The 8,356-nt window shown below is 46.0% G+C and overlaps 1 protein-coding gene across 1 annotated transcript in view; it reads right to left on the bottom strand.

The window, feature by feature from the left end:
- The window catches only part of LOC128690435 (uncharacterized), a 335,543-nt gene extending 328,811 nt beyond the window's left edge, over positions 1-6,732 (bottom strand). Inside the window, exon 1 of the mRNA XM_070089686.1 lies at positions 6,625-6,732. The gene's annotated coding sequence lies outside the window, so the exon portion shown is untranslated. The remainder of the gene's footprint in view (positions 1-6,624) is intronic.
- Between the last annotated feature and the right edge of the window lie 1,624 nt (positions 6,733-8,356).

Consider the following 8,356-nt stretch of genomic DNA (forward strand, 5'->3'; position numbering starts at 1 on the left):
GTTGCTAAGGTAGGACTTAAACCAGTCTACAGAACCTATACCGATAGCTTGAAGTTTATTACATAATATACTGTGGTTGACAGTATCGAAGGCCTTTTGCAGGTCTAAGGTGGTGGTGGTGGTGGTGGTGGTGGTGGTGGTGATGGTAGTGGTGGTTGTGGTGGTGGTGGTAAGGGTGGTGGTAGCGGTGGTAGTGGTGATGGTACTAGTAGTGGTGGTGATAGTGGTGGCGGTGGTAGTGGTGGTGATAGTGGTGGCGGTGGTAGTGGTGGTGGTGATGATAATGGTGATGGTGATGGTGGTTGTGATGGTGGTGGTGGTGGTGTTGATGGTGGTGGTGGTAAAAGTGGTGGTGGTGATGGTAGTGGTGGTGGTGATGGTGGTAGTGGTGGTGGTATTCCTGGTGGTGGTGGTGGTGGTGATGGTGGTAGTGGTGGTGGTGATGGTAGTGGTGGTGGTGGTGATGGTAGTGGTGATGGTAGTGGTGGTGGTGATGATGATGGTAGTGGTGGTGATGGTGATAATGGTGGTGGTAGTGGTGGTTGTGATGGTGGTCCCCTTCTCTCACTCTTCCCCCCCTCTCTCTCACCCCCCATTCTCCCTCTCTCTCTCTCTCTCTCTCTCTCTCTCTCTCTCTCTCTCTCTCTCTCTCTCTCTCTCTCTCTCTCTCTCTCTCTTTCTCTCTTCTTTTAATCCGCTAATTACACTGACTCACACAACTTAAAATTTAATTAAAGTTTTCAGCCGAAAAACTTCAGAAGCTTAATTGAACCCTCTTAATTGTAAATTTATTTACAAATACAAAGAAAAGATCCTCCCTGGCCCATGGTGTACACACACACACACACACACACACACACACACACACACACACACACACACACACACACACACACACACCCACACACACACACATACAATAAAATGGAGGAGAAGATGGCTGCAGAGAGCAAGAAATCGGAGCTAAAAGGCACAGCTGCAGAGGCTAGGATACAGGCCCTAAAAGACGAACTGAAAATGCTGAAACAGGACATTGAGCTGAAAAGTAGAACAGGCATTGCATCAGGAGCAGGAACATAAGCAACTAGCGAGGGAACCAAAGGAATGGAAGGAAATAAGCAATACACAGAAGCTCTGTCAGCCCACCGGGGGGGGGGAAGGCCAGGAAAAGTGGAGGAGTGAAAGTGGCATGCCAATGGGTACAGGGACAGTAAAGAGAGAGGGATGAAGGAAGGGAAGGAGACACGTCCCCTGCATAGGCATTATCAGGCCACTGAGAGATCCAGGAAATGTTAAGGAAAGCAGCAATGGAGTTGCTTAAATCGGATCATGAGTTACACAGAGAAATGCAATGGGAGGATGACAGGGAGAGGTCAGTCTTTGTTCATGGGCTTAGGAAGGCCGAATACACAACATACAAAGAAAGACAACAAGGGAAGGTAAAAGATTGAAACTATAATGAAAGGAACAGGAGAGGAAGCAATGACCCAGCTAACAAATTTTCAGAGAATAGGGAGATACTCAAGGGGAAGAAACAGTACAGTCAAATTGATTTTCAACTCAGGAAACTGGGATAGAAGGGTACACCAACAAGTGCTGAACACACTACACACAACTGCGGAGGTGAAGAGGCTGCTAAGTGAGCTAGACACCTCAGACTTGGTGGGACGGGAGAACATCTCTCCGTGAGTCCTGAGAGCGGGAGCAGAGGTACTGTGCATCTCACTAACAACAATCTTCAACACATCTATCGAAACAAAGCGACTACCTGAGATGTGGAAGACAGCAAATGTAGTCCCAATCTTTAAGAAAGGAGATAGGCAGGTAGCATTAAACTTCAGACCAGTGACACTGACATGTATAGTGTCCAAAGTCATGGAGAAGCTTATCAGGAAAAGACTGATGGAGCACCGAGAAAGTAATGGGCATATACACGATAACCAGCACGGTTTCAGGGAGTGGAAACTTTGTCACAAACCTACTACAGTTTTATGACAAGGTGACAGAAGTAAGTCAGGAGAGAGAGAGGGGGGAATGATTAGACTGCATTTTCTTGGAGTACAAGAAGGCTTGCGACACAGTTTCGCACAAGAGATTAATGCAAAACCTGGAAAATGAAGTAGGAATAACAAGTAAGACACTGCAATGGATCAGAGAATATCTGACAGGAAGGAAACAATGAATGTTGGTACGTGACGAGGTGTCAGAGCTGGGCGCCTAGGACTGACCCACAAAGGTCAGTCCTAGGGACGGTGCTGTTTCTGGCATATGTCAATGACATGATGGAAGGGATAGAATCAGCGGTGCCCCTGTTTGCAGACTATGTGAAGCTAATGCGGAGAATTCAAGTGGATGAGGATCTTGTAGGACTACAAAGGGATCTGGACAGGATGCAGACCTGGTCCAACAACTGGCTCCTGGAGTTTAACCCCACCAAGTGCAAAGTCATGAAGATGGGGGAGGGTCAAAGAAGACCGCAGACAGAGTACAGTCTAGGCCATATGCTGAACTTTCTAAAAGAGTGGTTGACTGAACACATCGATTCCAGGCTAAGGGACTGATTACCTCAAACTCCTCCTCTCCTTACCCCTCTCTGTTTTGTATTGGACTGATGAAGCCACTGTGTGGAGAAACGTTTCCTTATTGAAGATTCCTATATGTTGCATAAGTGTCTCAATCTTCAACTTGTCGGTTTTCAAACCATTTATCACACACACACACACACACACACACACACACACACACACACACACACACACACACACACACACACACACACACACACACACATACAGGAGCAGACATGACTCTGACCCCTGCAACCGCATATAGGTGAGTACACACGCACACACACACACACACACATACACACACACACACACACACACACACACACACATACACACACACACACACACATACACACACACTGGTAACTAACACACACACATTATATATATATATATATATATATATATATATATATATATATATATATATATATATATATATATATATATATATATATATAATAGAAGTGGGTATAAGTGAAGTAATGCAACACTGGAAGGGAGTTATAAATGAAGGAACAAATCCATGGAGAGAGGGAGATGCCGTGCAGAGAGTGATTATGGAAGGATGGTGTAATGGCAGGCCAGAGCAATGGCGGGGAGGAATGGGGCAGGGAGGGGAGTCATGGGAGGGAGGGGATCCAGGTGGGGGTGGTAGGCAGGAGAGACTATGGTTAGTTTTGTTTCTTTCCTTAGATACACAAATAACTTAAGACAACGTTTCGGTCCACTTGTACCATGAACTAGCCACACACTGACTGTATTGTTTCAGTCATGGTACTGTGCCTTCTTCCTTTCAATAACGTACTACTATACAGAAAGTCCCTGGTTACGCAGAGCATTTCGGGCAAATTAGGTCAATTTTGTCCCCAGGATGCGACTCACACCAGTCTACTAACACCTGCTGCTAGGTGAACAAGAGCAGCAGGTGTCTTAAGGAAACACATCCTAGTGTTTCTACCCGTAGGGGATCGAACCCAGGATCTCAGTGTGTGAGCTGAGTGCGCTACCAATCGACCTACGGGATATCATATTTTCTTGAAATTCCCACTGAATTTCTCTTAGAAAAATAAATTCGCGTCACCAGTTTCCTTCCAGTAGTCCCCTTCCAGTAGTCCCCTTCCAGTAGTCCCCTTCCAGTAGTCCCTTCCAGTAGTCCCCTTCCAGTAGTCCCCTTCCAGTAGTCCCTTCCAGTAGTCCCCTTCCAGTAGCCCCCTTCCAGTAGCCCCTTTCCAGTAGTCTCCTTCCAGTAGTCCCCTTCCAGTAGCCCCCTTCCAGTAGTCTCCTTCCAGTAGCCCCTTTCCAGTAGTCTCCTTCCAGTAGCCCCCTTCCAGTAGTCCCCTTCCAATAGCCCCATTTCCTGCTACTCGCTGCCTCTATTTCTCTCTCAATTACCATTTCCAACAGGTATTCTGAGTTTGTTACCTCATGATAGCTGACAGTTTTAGTTATGTCATCAGCATTTTGTCAGAATAAACCAGGTGGCGTCCAGCTGGAAATATCCCTTACTCTCCCCCATCTCTCACCTGTCTCTCCCCATCTCTCCCCCATCTCTCACCAGTCTCTCCCCATCTCTCATCCGTCTCTCACCCTCTTTTTTTTCATGACATGTTTTGCCTCAGAATTTTTTTTCCTGATTGCTTCCGTAATTCTCATTCTCCATGGTCATGGTCCTCCATTGTCCTGGTTCTCCATGGTCATGGTCCTCCATGGTCCTGGTCTTCCATAGCCATGGTCCTCCATGGTCATGGTCCTCCATGGGGTCCCAGTTTTCCTGGTCAATCAAGACTCATAAGTCACAATGGTTCAAGTCGGACCGAGAAACTGTCATAAATTTTCTCTCACTCCTTTTGGGGCTTAGCTCCTAGTTCCTAGGCCTATTGTGTGTGCATATGCTTTTGCGCTACCATCCACAGGATGGATATGGGGTGCACAATAAACTAGCCACTTCGGTGGCAAAATCTAAATCTAAAAATCTATCTCTCCTAAGTGAGGACTTTGTATATATTTCTTAGTCAATCTCCTTATGGGTAGTCTTCTGGTGGTAAGAGTTTAGCTCTCCTGCTCTCTCTCTCTCTCTCTCTCTCTCTCTCTCTCTCTCTCTCTCTCTCTCTCTCTCTCTCTCTCTCTCTCTCTCTCTCTCTCTCTCTCTCTCTCTCTCTCTCTCTCTCTCTCTCTCTCTCTCTCTCTCTCTCTCTCTCTCTCTCTCTCTCGCTCTCAGCCACTGTTTCCAATATGCAAATCAGTGTGCTGGTATTCCTACCTCGGCTTCATACGGTTTGGATGCGTTTTATATCTCTGTCATTATTACGTTTGTCTCTCCAGTCATTACACTGCCTGCTATGTAATCCCAGAAATCCACTGTTTCCAGGTTTCCAGGTTTCTACAGTTTCTTGTAATTATCGGTGCTACTCCTTTTCCTTCTTGGTGTTTTTTCTCTTTCCTTTCTTAGTATTTGGTAGCCCTCAGGGAATATGCAATTTCTTATTATTCCTTAGAGTTTCCTCTCTGTGAGTGCCATAATACCAGCATTTTCCTCTCCTACTCTCTTTTCTCACGACTTTACGTTTGTCGGTGACTCCATCCACATTTAAATGCCACACTTTGATTCAGAAGAAGATCCACCGTGCCCATGTCACAGAGTTGCCCCCGCCATAGGGCTGTAAACGGTGCTCCACTTGACACGAATGCTCACTGTGTCTCCGCGATAGGGCTGTCAATGGGTACATGACTTTTACAAGCTCCGACACTCCTTCGGGAGCCACTGCCAGGTCACCACATGGAGAAGACCCGGGCTAGTACCCGTCCTGGCAAACCTACGTAAACATGAGACCCGGGCCGCTAGTACCGGCGAATCTAAGAAAAAGAACCCGAATGAACTTTGATTCATCTCTCTCTCTCTCTCTCTTACTGTTCTCTGAGCAGTGTTCTTACCTCACGTCTGGAGATAATGGTGGTCCCCTGACCACCCTGAGGCCGCGTATGTAAGCCGCATTGTGCTGTCTCCGTCTTTCAGCCCTTCCCTTTTTGCCCTGTCAAATCCACTGAGTATTTTGTATATTGTTGTAATATCTCCCGGGGTCTTTCTCTCCTTCCTTGTATTCCACAAGGCGCTAAACCCCCGTGCGATGTATTGAGCGCAAGGAGTGGTGGAAGCTTGATCGCTTCCACCAGCCAGCCCTCATCGGTCCTCTACGTTCGTCAGGTAGGTCAGTCCTGCAACTCCAGGACTAGTCTTGTTGCAAACCTCTGCATTTCGTGCGTTGCAAAACAAACGTTAACCGGGACAACGTTTCGCACTGTATAAAAGTTTATTAAGTCATGACAAGGCTTTCACAGACAGAAACGTTCTCTCAATAAAAACGTTCTCAACGTTTGTCTTTGGTTCAATCCCAGGACACTAACGTTCATTATTTCCTTATAAGCGGCGGACCACACTATAACATAGTGGACACTATGTGTAATGATTACAGTGTGGATTGGCAGCCAGTGGAAAGTCTCGATCATATGACCAAAAGTTCCAGTTAGTGGGTTCATCGTATCTCTTAAGGCCTATGTTAGGAAAAAAAAATCGTATTCACTAATAACCCGCACTTAGGAGAGAGAGAAGCTTACGGCGACGTTTCGGTCCTACTTGGACCATATACAATGGTCCAAGTCGGACCGAAACGTCGTATTAACGCCGTATTAATCAGTGAGGTATTTACGGCAGCTGTGTACATGCTGGGCAACATGTAGGATCTCACTTGGCCTACATAGCAGTTAAAACGTAGCTCCTGGACTTTTACCCACTTTACAGGCTCAGAGGCACCTTATGGCACCCCTGTGCCAGGATCAATCACCTATACAGAAACTCAATGACGCAAAACCTTAGGAATCCTCTCTTATTTTCTACTTTCTCTTTCGTAAGTCAAAAAAAAATTTAAAAACTAAGTTGTTGTTGACTTTATAGGAAAGGGGGGGAGGGAGGGTGGTTGCCTGCTATATGGTGGTCACCTCGAAGAGTAGAATGATCAGGATGGTTATGGTACCGTGTGTGTGACGTGTTACATACTTTTATTTAAGTTTTCAGTCAGGGCCGCGGCGGGAGAGACTAACACACACGTCACTGAACACTGCCAGGGAAGCACTGAGGCTGCTGCTCTCGCCAGCTGCCTCTTATATACTGTCTCACTCCTGCCAGGGTTGCCACTCACGCCCTCTCTCACTATCTTATATTTCACCCATAAGAAAATCGAATACAAGTTCACTTCAACAATTACCAGTATAACTTACAAGTGGTACAGTTATGGACTCCACCTCTAGTGCAAATTATGGGACCCATAGTCTCGTGGAAAAATATTTGGATTTCTTCCTGAAGCCATTTAAATATTCTATAGTTTCTATTTTAATTATTTTAGTTAGGGCTCCCTAAAACAGGGGTTTCCCCTCTCGTGGATCATCTCAGCGGACCAATTAGGAGGCAGGACGGTCAACCTGTGCCAGCCAATGGGAGAGCTGCGTGTTGGTGACGTCACACAAGAGGAGCTTTCGTGTCTGAACTAAAAATGTTGCCGTAAGTTACGCAGGCAGTTCTTCGGACTTACTTTAAGGTCGCGATTCAGGGAAAATGACGGAGCTGGAGGAGTGAAAGGAAGACACAACGAAGGTCAGGAAATGTCTGACTCATATTATTATTACTCAAATTTTCACTTTCGAATGAGCAAATATTTATAAATAATGTGGGGGGCGTCGACCCCTCATTATGAGTGGAATAACTATGGATTTTCTCTGTAAATAGACCACAAATGGTGAGTCTCTTCAACGATGTTGCAAAATCTGGGACACATCCGTTAGGTAGAATTCGGATAAACATGAAGGAACATATAATACACAGACAGACGTGCTTAATGCAAGACAAGCTACGAGAGGGCATGGAACTCTTCAGCTCAAGATCTTTCACGCGTCTCCGTGCGTCATCAGGGGCTTAGCAAGAGAAGCAACAGGTCAAGGCAAATACGCTCACAGGGAGCGCCTTTGGTGGAGCAAAGGCGCTCCCTGTTGAAGTACGTGCAAGTACGTGCAAGTACGTAGAAGTACGTTTCTGAGAACTATGAAATATCACTATTAAACAAGCCTTCAAGTACCACCACCACCACCATTATCACCACTGCCACCGCTACCACCACCACCACTACCACCACCACTACCACCACCACCGCCACTACCACCACCACTACCACCACTACCATCAACCCCACCACCATCACCTGCACACATCAGTTACATGTGAAATATAACCTGCGACATGGAAATTCTATTGAAGATAATTGCGTGTTGTGGAGAAAACGGGAAGTGGTGCCAAGAGCAGGGTGAACTGAGGTAAATGTTAAGTCAACACTGTTAATAGTCTTCCTGCAAGAACACTGTTAGTAAGTCAGTCTTACCTGATGCTGTGCCAGAGACTGGATGTTGTTGTTGGTGGTGGTGGTAGTGTTGGTGATGATGGTGGTAGTAGATTTGGTAACAGTAATGGTGGTAGTAGCGGTAGTGGTCACCTGCAGGTCACCTGGCCTCGCTTCAGGGGACACCGCCCCCCCTCTCATGAACCCAGCCAGGCTCATCAGTAACTAAAATAAAATCATTAGGGAGGATCTTCCATTGAAAAATTTCTGTAGATTTCCTATTAATTTTTTGGAAATGCGTCCTAATGACTGTTGACACTGTTTCCCTTGACAGAAATAACAAGCTAATGAGACACAGAATATATACATCACGAAGTGTATTTCTCTAAGTGTATATAAGGT

Source organism: Cherax quadricarinatus, chromosome 29 (assembly GCF_038502225.1).
Source record: "Cherax quadricarinatus isolate ZL_2023a chromosome 29, ASM3850222v1, whole genome shotgun sequence".
NCBI lineage: Eukaryota > Metazoa > Arthropoda > Malacostraca > Decapoda > Parastacidae > Cherax > Cherax quadricarinatus.